The sequence below is a fragment of the Pteropus vampyrus genome, unplaced genomic scaffold, assembly GCF_000151845.1.
Source record: "Pteropus vampyrus isolate Shadow unplaced genomic scaffold, Pvam_2.0 Scaffold28, whole genome shotgun sequence".
NCBI lineage: Eukaryota > Metazoa > Chordata > Mammalia > Chiroptera > Pteropodidae > Pteropus > Pteropus vampyrus.
The window spans coordinates 8399193-8406314 of record NW_011888809.1 but is presented as its reverse complement, the minus strand read 5'-3'; positions in this window follow the sequence as shown (position 1 = coordinate 8406314).

The following is a 7122-nucleotide window of genomic DNA, read 5'->3' as shown; positions in this document are numbered from 1 at the left end:
AAAACAGTAGCAAAGACAGCGGTTCCCAACCTTTGTGGCACACGGGACCAGGGCTCCTATGAGAATCTAATGCCTGATGGTCTGAGGTGGAGCTGAGGCGGCGATGCTGGCGCTGGGAGCGGCTGCAAATACAGATGATGTTTGGCTTGCTCGTCTGCTGCTCAACTCTTGCTGTGTGGCCCGGTTCCTAGCAGGCCATAGACCGGTACAGGTCCATGGCTTGGGGCTTGAGGACCCCTGCTGATCCCTCCCTGATCACCTAGGCTTTAGATTTTGTCTATTTTTAAACGCAGTGTAAGGTAAGCCTAAAGCAAGAATATGATTAAGGTAGAAGAAAATGTAGGAGGACATTTCTATTGAGGGAGGGCTGGGTATGGGATGGAGTCAGTGAGACAGTGAGGCACAAAGGCCTGATGCATCAGCGGTTCATCTAGGAAATGGGAGGGGGTGGACGAGGTGACCTCCAGAGCCATTGTCAGCCCCAAATAGTTTGCCTTCCATCCTTAGGGTCCGATTCCTGGGAAGGCATCCAGTAACAGCCTGGTCCAGGTCCTGAGTCTGCCTGTCACCTAGTCAGCAAAGGAAGACTCCGCCTACTGCAATGGAGAAGCCGCTTCTGATATGTTGATCTCTAGGGACACCAAAGCATCGGTTGTCACAGAGTCAGGATCGACTGAAGGAAGAGAACTGGGCACTGCTGCCCAGTTCTTACCACGTGATTTATACATTCACACGTGATGCTGTTATGTGCAGACTCCCTAATCCTCCTGACCCACCCAGGCACCGTAACTGTGAAAGGGACCCTAGCCTGTCTGCCATAATTCTAAGATGGGGAAACTGAGGCCCAGCACAAAAACGACTTACCCGCTGCTAGTCACAGAAAAAATTAGAATGAGTCACTCAGTTCTTGCTTCCTTGACCTCTACATCCATGTTCTTCTCACCGATCTACCCAGCTTCTAATCACACCCCCAGGCAGATCTCCTTGGCACTTCCTACCTCATGTGTACAATTGTGAGGATTTATTGTAGCTGGGATTTTGTTTCAAGCCTTTAATATGATTAGCAAACATCAAATATCAAAAGCTTATCTGGTAAACACCTCCCGTCCGTGCCGTGGATGTTATGGTCAGCTTCGGATTGAAGTCGAGTCACATTTCAAAACAGATGCAATTTCAAGAGGCCAGAGTAAGGCCGCCCACATCTGCTGGCTGTGATCTTTCGTGTGCAGTAAATGGCATTGTTGGAGAGCTTGGCTGTAAAACATCAGCCTGGTCAGCAGGACCTGCTTACAATGCCCGGAGCTTTCCGGGGGATTTTAAAAATGCAGTCGAGCACTCTGAGTCTGGGGGCAGTCTGCCGGGGCAAGGCCAAGCCGTCCACTTAGGACTTTATCTCAGGGAGGTTTCAATCAAATGTTTATTATCTTTGACCAAACCTCAAGTGATGCTCCCATTCCAGGGTTTCCAAGAATGATTCTGGCTGGAGTGGAGGGAGGGACATGCTAAGTATTTGTAAAATAAAACTATGGTGCCCCCATCCCCAAATCTCCCCATTTAAGCCAAGGAAAGAACTTTTCTGTCTTTGCTCTAGATAAGATGAAAGAAATATTCTTCTTTCCATTTGTGATTAAGAGTGAGGCATGTCCCTAACACAGCTCGGTGTGTGTTTTCCCTTGGGCTCGTGGGTATTGTGGCTACATGCCGGGCCCTTCCGGGATGTCTCAGGATCGGAGTTTGGGCTCTGTCTGGTGCCCACTGAGCACTCCGGCTCATCTTCTGGGATGCAGGGTGTGTGTTTTTGTGTGGACGTGCATGAGAGGTTGAGTGGGTATGAGTGCCAGTTTTTCCTAGTGATTCTAATCATGGTGACACAGCCACCACCATTATCCGGGCGGTCTTCTCTTTCCACCACTCACAAGAGGAGACACTCTATCTGGGGGACTAATGTTTCTCCAGGCGCCACAGTTCATGGATCTGAGTGACCCATTCCAGCTGTTTCTGGCGGCAGCTCCGAAGCTGGCTGTGGCCCGGGTGGCAGGGTGGTTTACACCGTGGAAAATGTGTTCCTAATGGGGCAGCAGCTGCCACCGGCAAGAGCTTGAGGAGTTGATGTAATGAAAGAAATTGTTCTCTGCTGTTGGGTCTGGCAGTTTTCACCCATAATTGCAGATCTGCTGCTTCCTACAGGGGAGGTATTTGTTTGTTTAGATTCCTAGAAGCGGGTGAGGAGGTGGGGCTGGCCCAGTGAGAAAGTTAGGGAGTACTCCAGCCAGAAGCACGGTCACAGGATGCTCAGGACTTGAGTTGGATCTGAATGGGGCTGATTCTGGTCCCCGCTGCTGTCTGTGATGTTGCTGAAGAGCAGGGCACGCGAGCTTCTCAGGACGCACCCCGTTGCAGGTGCTGTGGAATCTCGCAGGGTACAATGCGGGGGCAGGGGGGAGGGCCCCTTAGAATGGGACAGTGGAGGGGCGGGGCCGGAGGGATTTTCAGAACTGCTATTTCATCATCAGACACCTCAGTGGCCAGCGATTTGGGTTACTGGCAGCATACCATGGGCCATTACCCAAGTTCAGTGAGGTTTCGTTTTCTTTAATTTAGCTTTTGACTTTTATTGAAATTATATATGTGTATTATTTAAAAATTTCTTCAAGGCTTCTTACGAAAAGCAACTATTTCCCCTACCACCTCCCTCCCTGTTTCCTTTTCCCCAGAAGCGAGGACGTTTTAACTCTTTCTGTCGACTCTTTTTTTTCTCCACACCTTTCAGTAACATCTTTTCTCCACACCTTTCAGTAACATATTGTTTCCCGATGTGACAGTTAGAGGAAAAATCTATTAGCATCCCACGATGGAAGATGAACATTTAGCTTCTTTCGAGACTGTCTCTCTTTCCAATGTCCATTGACATAAGCATTGCATTCCTGCCCCACGTCACAATTTCGGATAGAAACGAGGAAAAGGACGCAAGAAAGAAAATCCGGAAGCCCAGACGCCCCAAGCCAAGGGAAGATAAAACGATTTCTCAGTCAATGGTGGCAAATGTGGAGTTTGGGGCTACCGTTTCCCGCGTAAAGGATGCTTCGTGTACGCAGACACCGAAGCCATACGATGTATTCCGCAAGGCTGTGTGTTGGTAAAGTGCGTCTTTTCTCCCCTTATCTACCTAGCCCTTGCAATACTGAGTCAGGATAAGACGCACATTTTCCTCAGAGCTCAGGAGGCCTGGGAGAGAGAAGCAGGGGGCACATAAATAATGGAAAAGCTATGGCAAATGCATTAGAAGTCAGCCATCTGTCCCTGCCACAGAACAGACTCATGAGAATATGATTCTGACCACGAGGTTCCAGAGAAGGAAAAGACACATTTACGTTTATGACAGTCACTACACAAAGCATTGCGCTCGACGTAAGAGAAGGTGCTCAAAACATATTTATCTTCGATAGATGAAGCAGCTCATTTGGCGGATGGGTAAACTGAGGCGCAAAGAATCAAAACGACATGCTCTAGGTCAAACAGAAGATTAACAGCAAAGCTGATAGCAGAACGCAGGCGCCCTTCCTCTCCCCACTTCGCCCCTTCTCTCCTAACGATATTTTGAGTATTACTCAGGCCACGTATAGTGTTTAAAAAGGCACTAAGGTTTAAAAAGACAAAAGACCAGAGTCTGAGCCAGAGGAGCTAAGAGTCTTGTTGGGAGACAAGTAAACAGACAATTCAGAAGAGTATGGAGAGTCCTAGGAGGGAGGTAAACTTCTGTATGTACTTTAGGAAGACACAGAAGGAGAATTAACTCCGATTAGGAATCGAGAAAGGCTTTCCAGAGAAAGTGATCATTGAGCTGGATCATGAAGGAAGAATGGACTTCAGCTAAGAACATGATCAGCCTTTCATCATGTGATCACTTGACAGAACGTGCAGGATTGGAGCGAGATTTCTGTGTTCATGTCAAGGAAACAAAACCATTAAGGAATGAAAAGCAAAAAAGGTACTTACATTTCTTATACAGGGAGAAAGAAGAAACATAGCAGTGATTGGAAGAATGTTTAACTGTAGGAGACACCGCCTTTGGCTTTGAGCTTCTTGATCCCAAGGCAAGAGGGAGAGCGGACTGGATCGCATAATTGTTTGTATCGCAATTGCATAAAAATACGATCTGCAGTGACTTTAGAGATTACATACTTGTTCAACTAGACGGAAGGGCCGTTGCTTTGGGTAATGGTGGTGTGGAGGATGCGAAGCCCAACCTGCTTCACGTTCCCACCCAAGTGCTGGTGTCGCACGTTGGGGAAGACGGCAAGTCACTGCCTTCATTTAAGTGCTTCCTTTCCCATCTGGTGAAACTGAGGCAGGCCAAAGAAGTGGATAAATTATCTTTGTAATTTAATAGTTAAGTGGCACTTGATTTTCATAAAAGTCACTAAAAATTGGTCAAACTCATTATCCAGAGATAAGCAGTGTTCACACTCAAAATGCACATACACATGCATATGCATATACAATTAATTAATTATTTATCTTTTTTTTTTTTTAAAGAAGCTTATACATGGTAAAGTTTTTTTTCTTTCTACTTTTTGATTTCCTTCACCCATTTCTTCCAACATCTGCCCACCACCTCTGGTCAACACCAATCTGTTCTCTGTATTTACGAGCTATGTATATAAATATACATATATATCTTTTTAAAAAAAGATTTCCACATATGAGAGATCGTACTGTATTTCTCTTTCTCTGTCTGACTTATTTCACTTAGCACAATGCCCTCGAAGGCCAACCACGTTGTTGCAAATGGCAAGATTTCATTCCTTTTTATGGCATCTATCTATCTATCTATCTATCTATCTATCTATCTATCTATCTATCTATCTATCATCTATCTATCTCACAATTTTTTTAGACATTCATCTGTCTATGGACACTTAGTTTATTTCCATGTCTTGGCTATGGTAAATAACGTTGCAATGAGCATGGGGTGCATGTATCTTTCCTAGTTAGTGTTTTCACTTTCTTTGAATAAATGCCTAGAAGTGGAACTGTGGGATCATATATATTAGCTCTATTTTTGTCGAGGAAGCTCCATACTATTTCTCACGGTGGCTGTGCCAGTTTCCATCGCCACTAGCAGTGCGCCAACACCTGTTACTTCTTCACTCTTTGTTGATAACCATTCTGACAGGTGGGGGGTGGTATCTCATTGTGATTTTGATTTGTATTTCCCTAATGATTAATGATGTTGAGCATCCTTTCTTTTGCCTGTCGACCATCTTTAAGCTTTCTCTGGGAAACTATCTATTCAGATCTTTTACCTATTTTTAAATCAAATGGTTCGTTTTGTTTTGTTTTTGCTATTGAGTTGTATGATTTTGGATAATATCCAAAATTTTATATATTTTGGGTACTAGCCACTTATGTTATATATCTTTTTTTTTTTTGCTTTTTTAACTTAACATATCATAAATACTTTATCATGATGTTAGAATTTTTTCCTGAAAACATGATTTTTTAATATTTATATACAATATCATACGGACATATCACATAATAAGCTTATCTGAAAGATTGGCTGCATTTTCCTTCCAGGTAAAATCTGTTTAAAGTCATGCACATCAGCCCAGCCTTTTGAGGGCTGACAGAACAATCCAGAGAAATGTTCTAGTTTGGAGAGTTTGGCTGTAATTCCCACATGGTGCTATCTGGGCACAATGAACTCATAGTTTCCCAATTCCTCAGAGTGACTTCCATTATTTTGATAATTTCTGGCTCTGGCAGAATGAGGAGGCCTCCTCTCAGCTTGATTTCCACATCTCGGTTTATACAACTTGGCTCTCTGATTGGGCCAGAAACCTTCAGCTCTTTCCCGGTCAGCTGAGGAGCAAAGAGAAAGCCATGGACGGTTCCAGCACCGTTCGTCAACGTCCTCCAAAGGGGTTCTGCCTTTGCCAAAGAGGAAGTAGAATCTGTGCAATTTTAGAAGAGCCAACATGAAATCAATTCCTACAAGACTAACAAATTAGGAAACAATGAGGAAGGATGTTCAGAGAAATGACCTGGGGTCATTGCCAGGTCCTTAAAGTGCCTTCTGAATCATCAAAGAAAGATTGCATTACTACTAGGATAGTTATCATGTCAGGTTCAATTTATTATGTCTGGATGCTTTGAAAATTAATCATTTAAGTATGAGTATTTTATTATTTATTTATTATTTATATCCTGCTGACTTCAAAAATGAATCAGAGAGCATGCTCTATATATTTGTAATTTATTTGTATTTTTCTTAAAGTCACATGTACGTTGTTTTAACAACCAGAATCCACTGTTCTACCCCCTCACCTCCTGAGTTGCTTCTCAAAGGCAACCGGTTTCAGCACTTTAACTTGGTACGCATGGTTTATTTTCATTTTCTACATGCATGTATTGGTATTTGTAAATTTATTAATGCTGGGCATTACCTCTATTGACTGTCAATGCACCTCTGGTTGATTACCATGTATTACTGACTCTTGATGGAGTACAACCAGAATGAGATATTACAGAATCAGAATCCAGGAAGAATATATTTAACCTTCAGCTTACTTTAGTAGAATGAGGATTTAAATCTCTTATAACTACACCCTTCACTTTCTCTCTTTCTATCCTCCCAATGTAATTACTTCACAATTTGTAGTTAAATCAATAGACAGTATTTACATTTTTACTATGAAAATTTGTTCACTGAAGAGCCAAGTACAGTATTAAGAATACTTTCCTTTTTTAAATATAATTTTTTTTTGTTTCTTCTGGAGTTAATAATTCTTTACATAAGACTATGTACATATTTTTAACTTTTTTAATCTTTAAGATTATCAATAGCTTTTTCTTTTTTCTTTTTTTGTGAGTACTTATATAAAGCAGATAATCTATCAGTTGCATTTTCCTACCTATAGAACTCCCTCCCATAAATCTTGTCTTCTGATCCAATTTGGACTTCTTTTAAAGCCTGATAAACAGCTGTCATCCTGGAAAGTGGTGGACTGCATGTTAAAACAATTTCGCTGTCCCTTCCTGGATGAGGATAATATTTCTAAGTCCCACTCATATCAGGCTTAGTCTTGTAACTTGCTTTGACCAATGAAATGTGAGTAG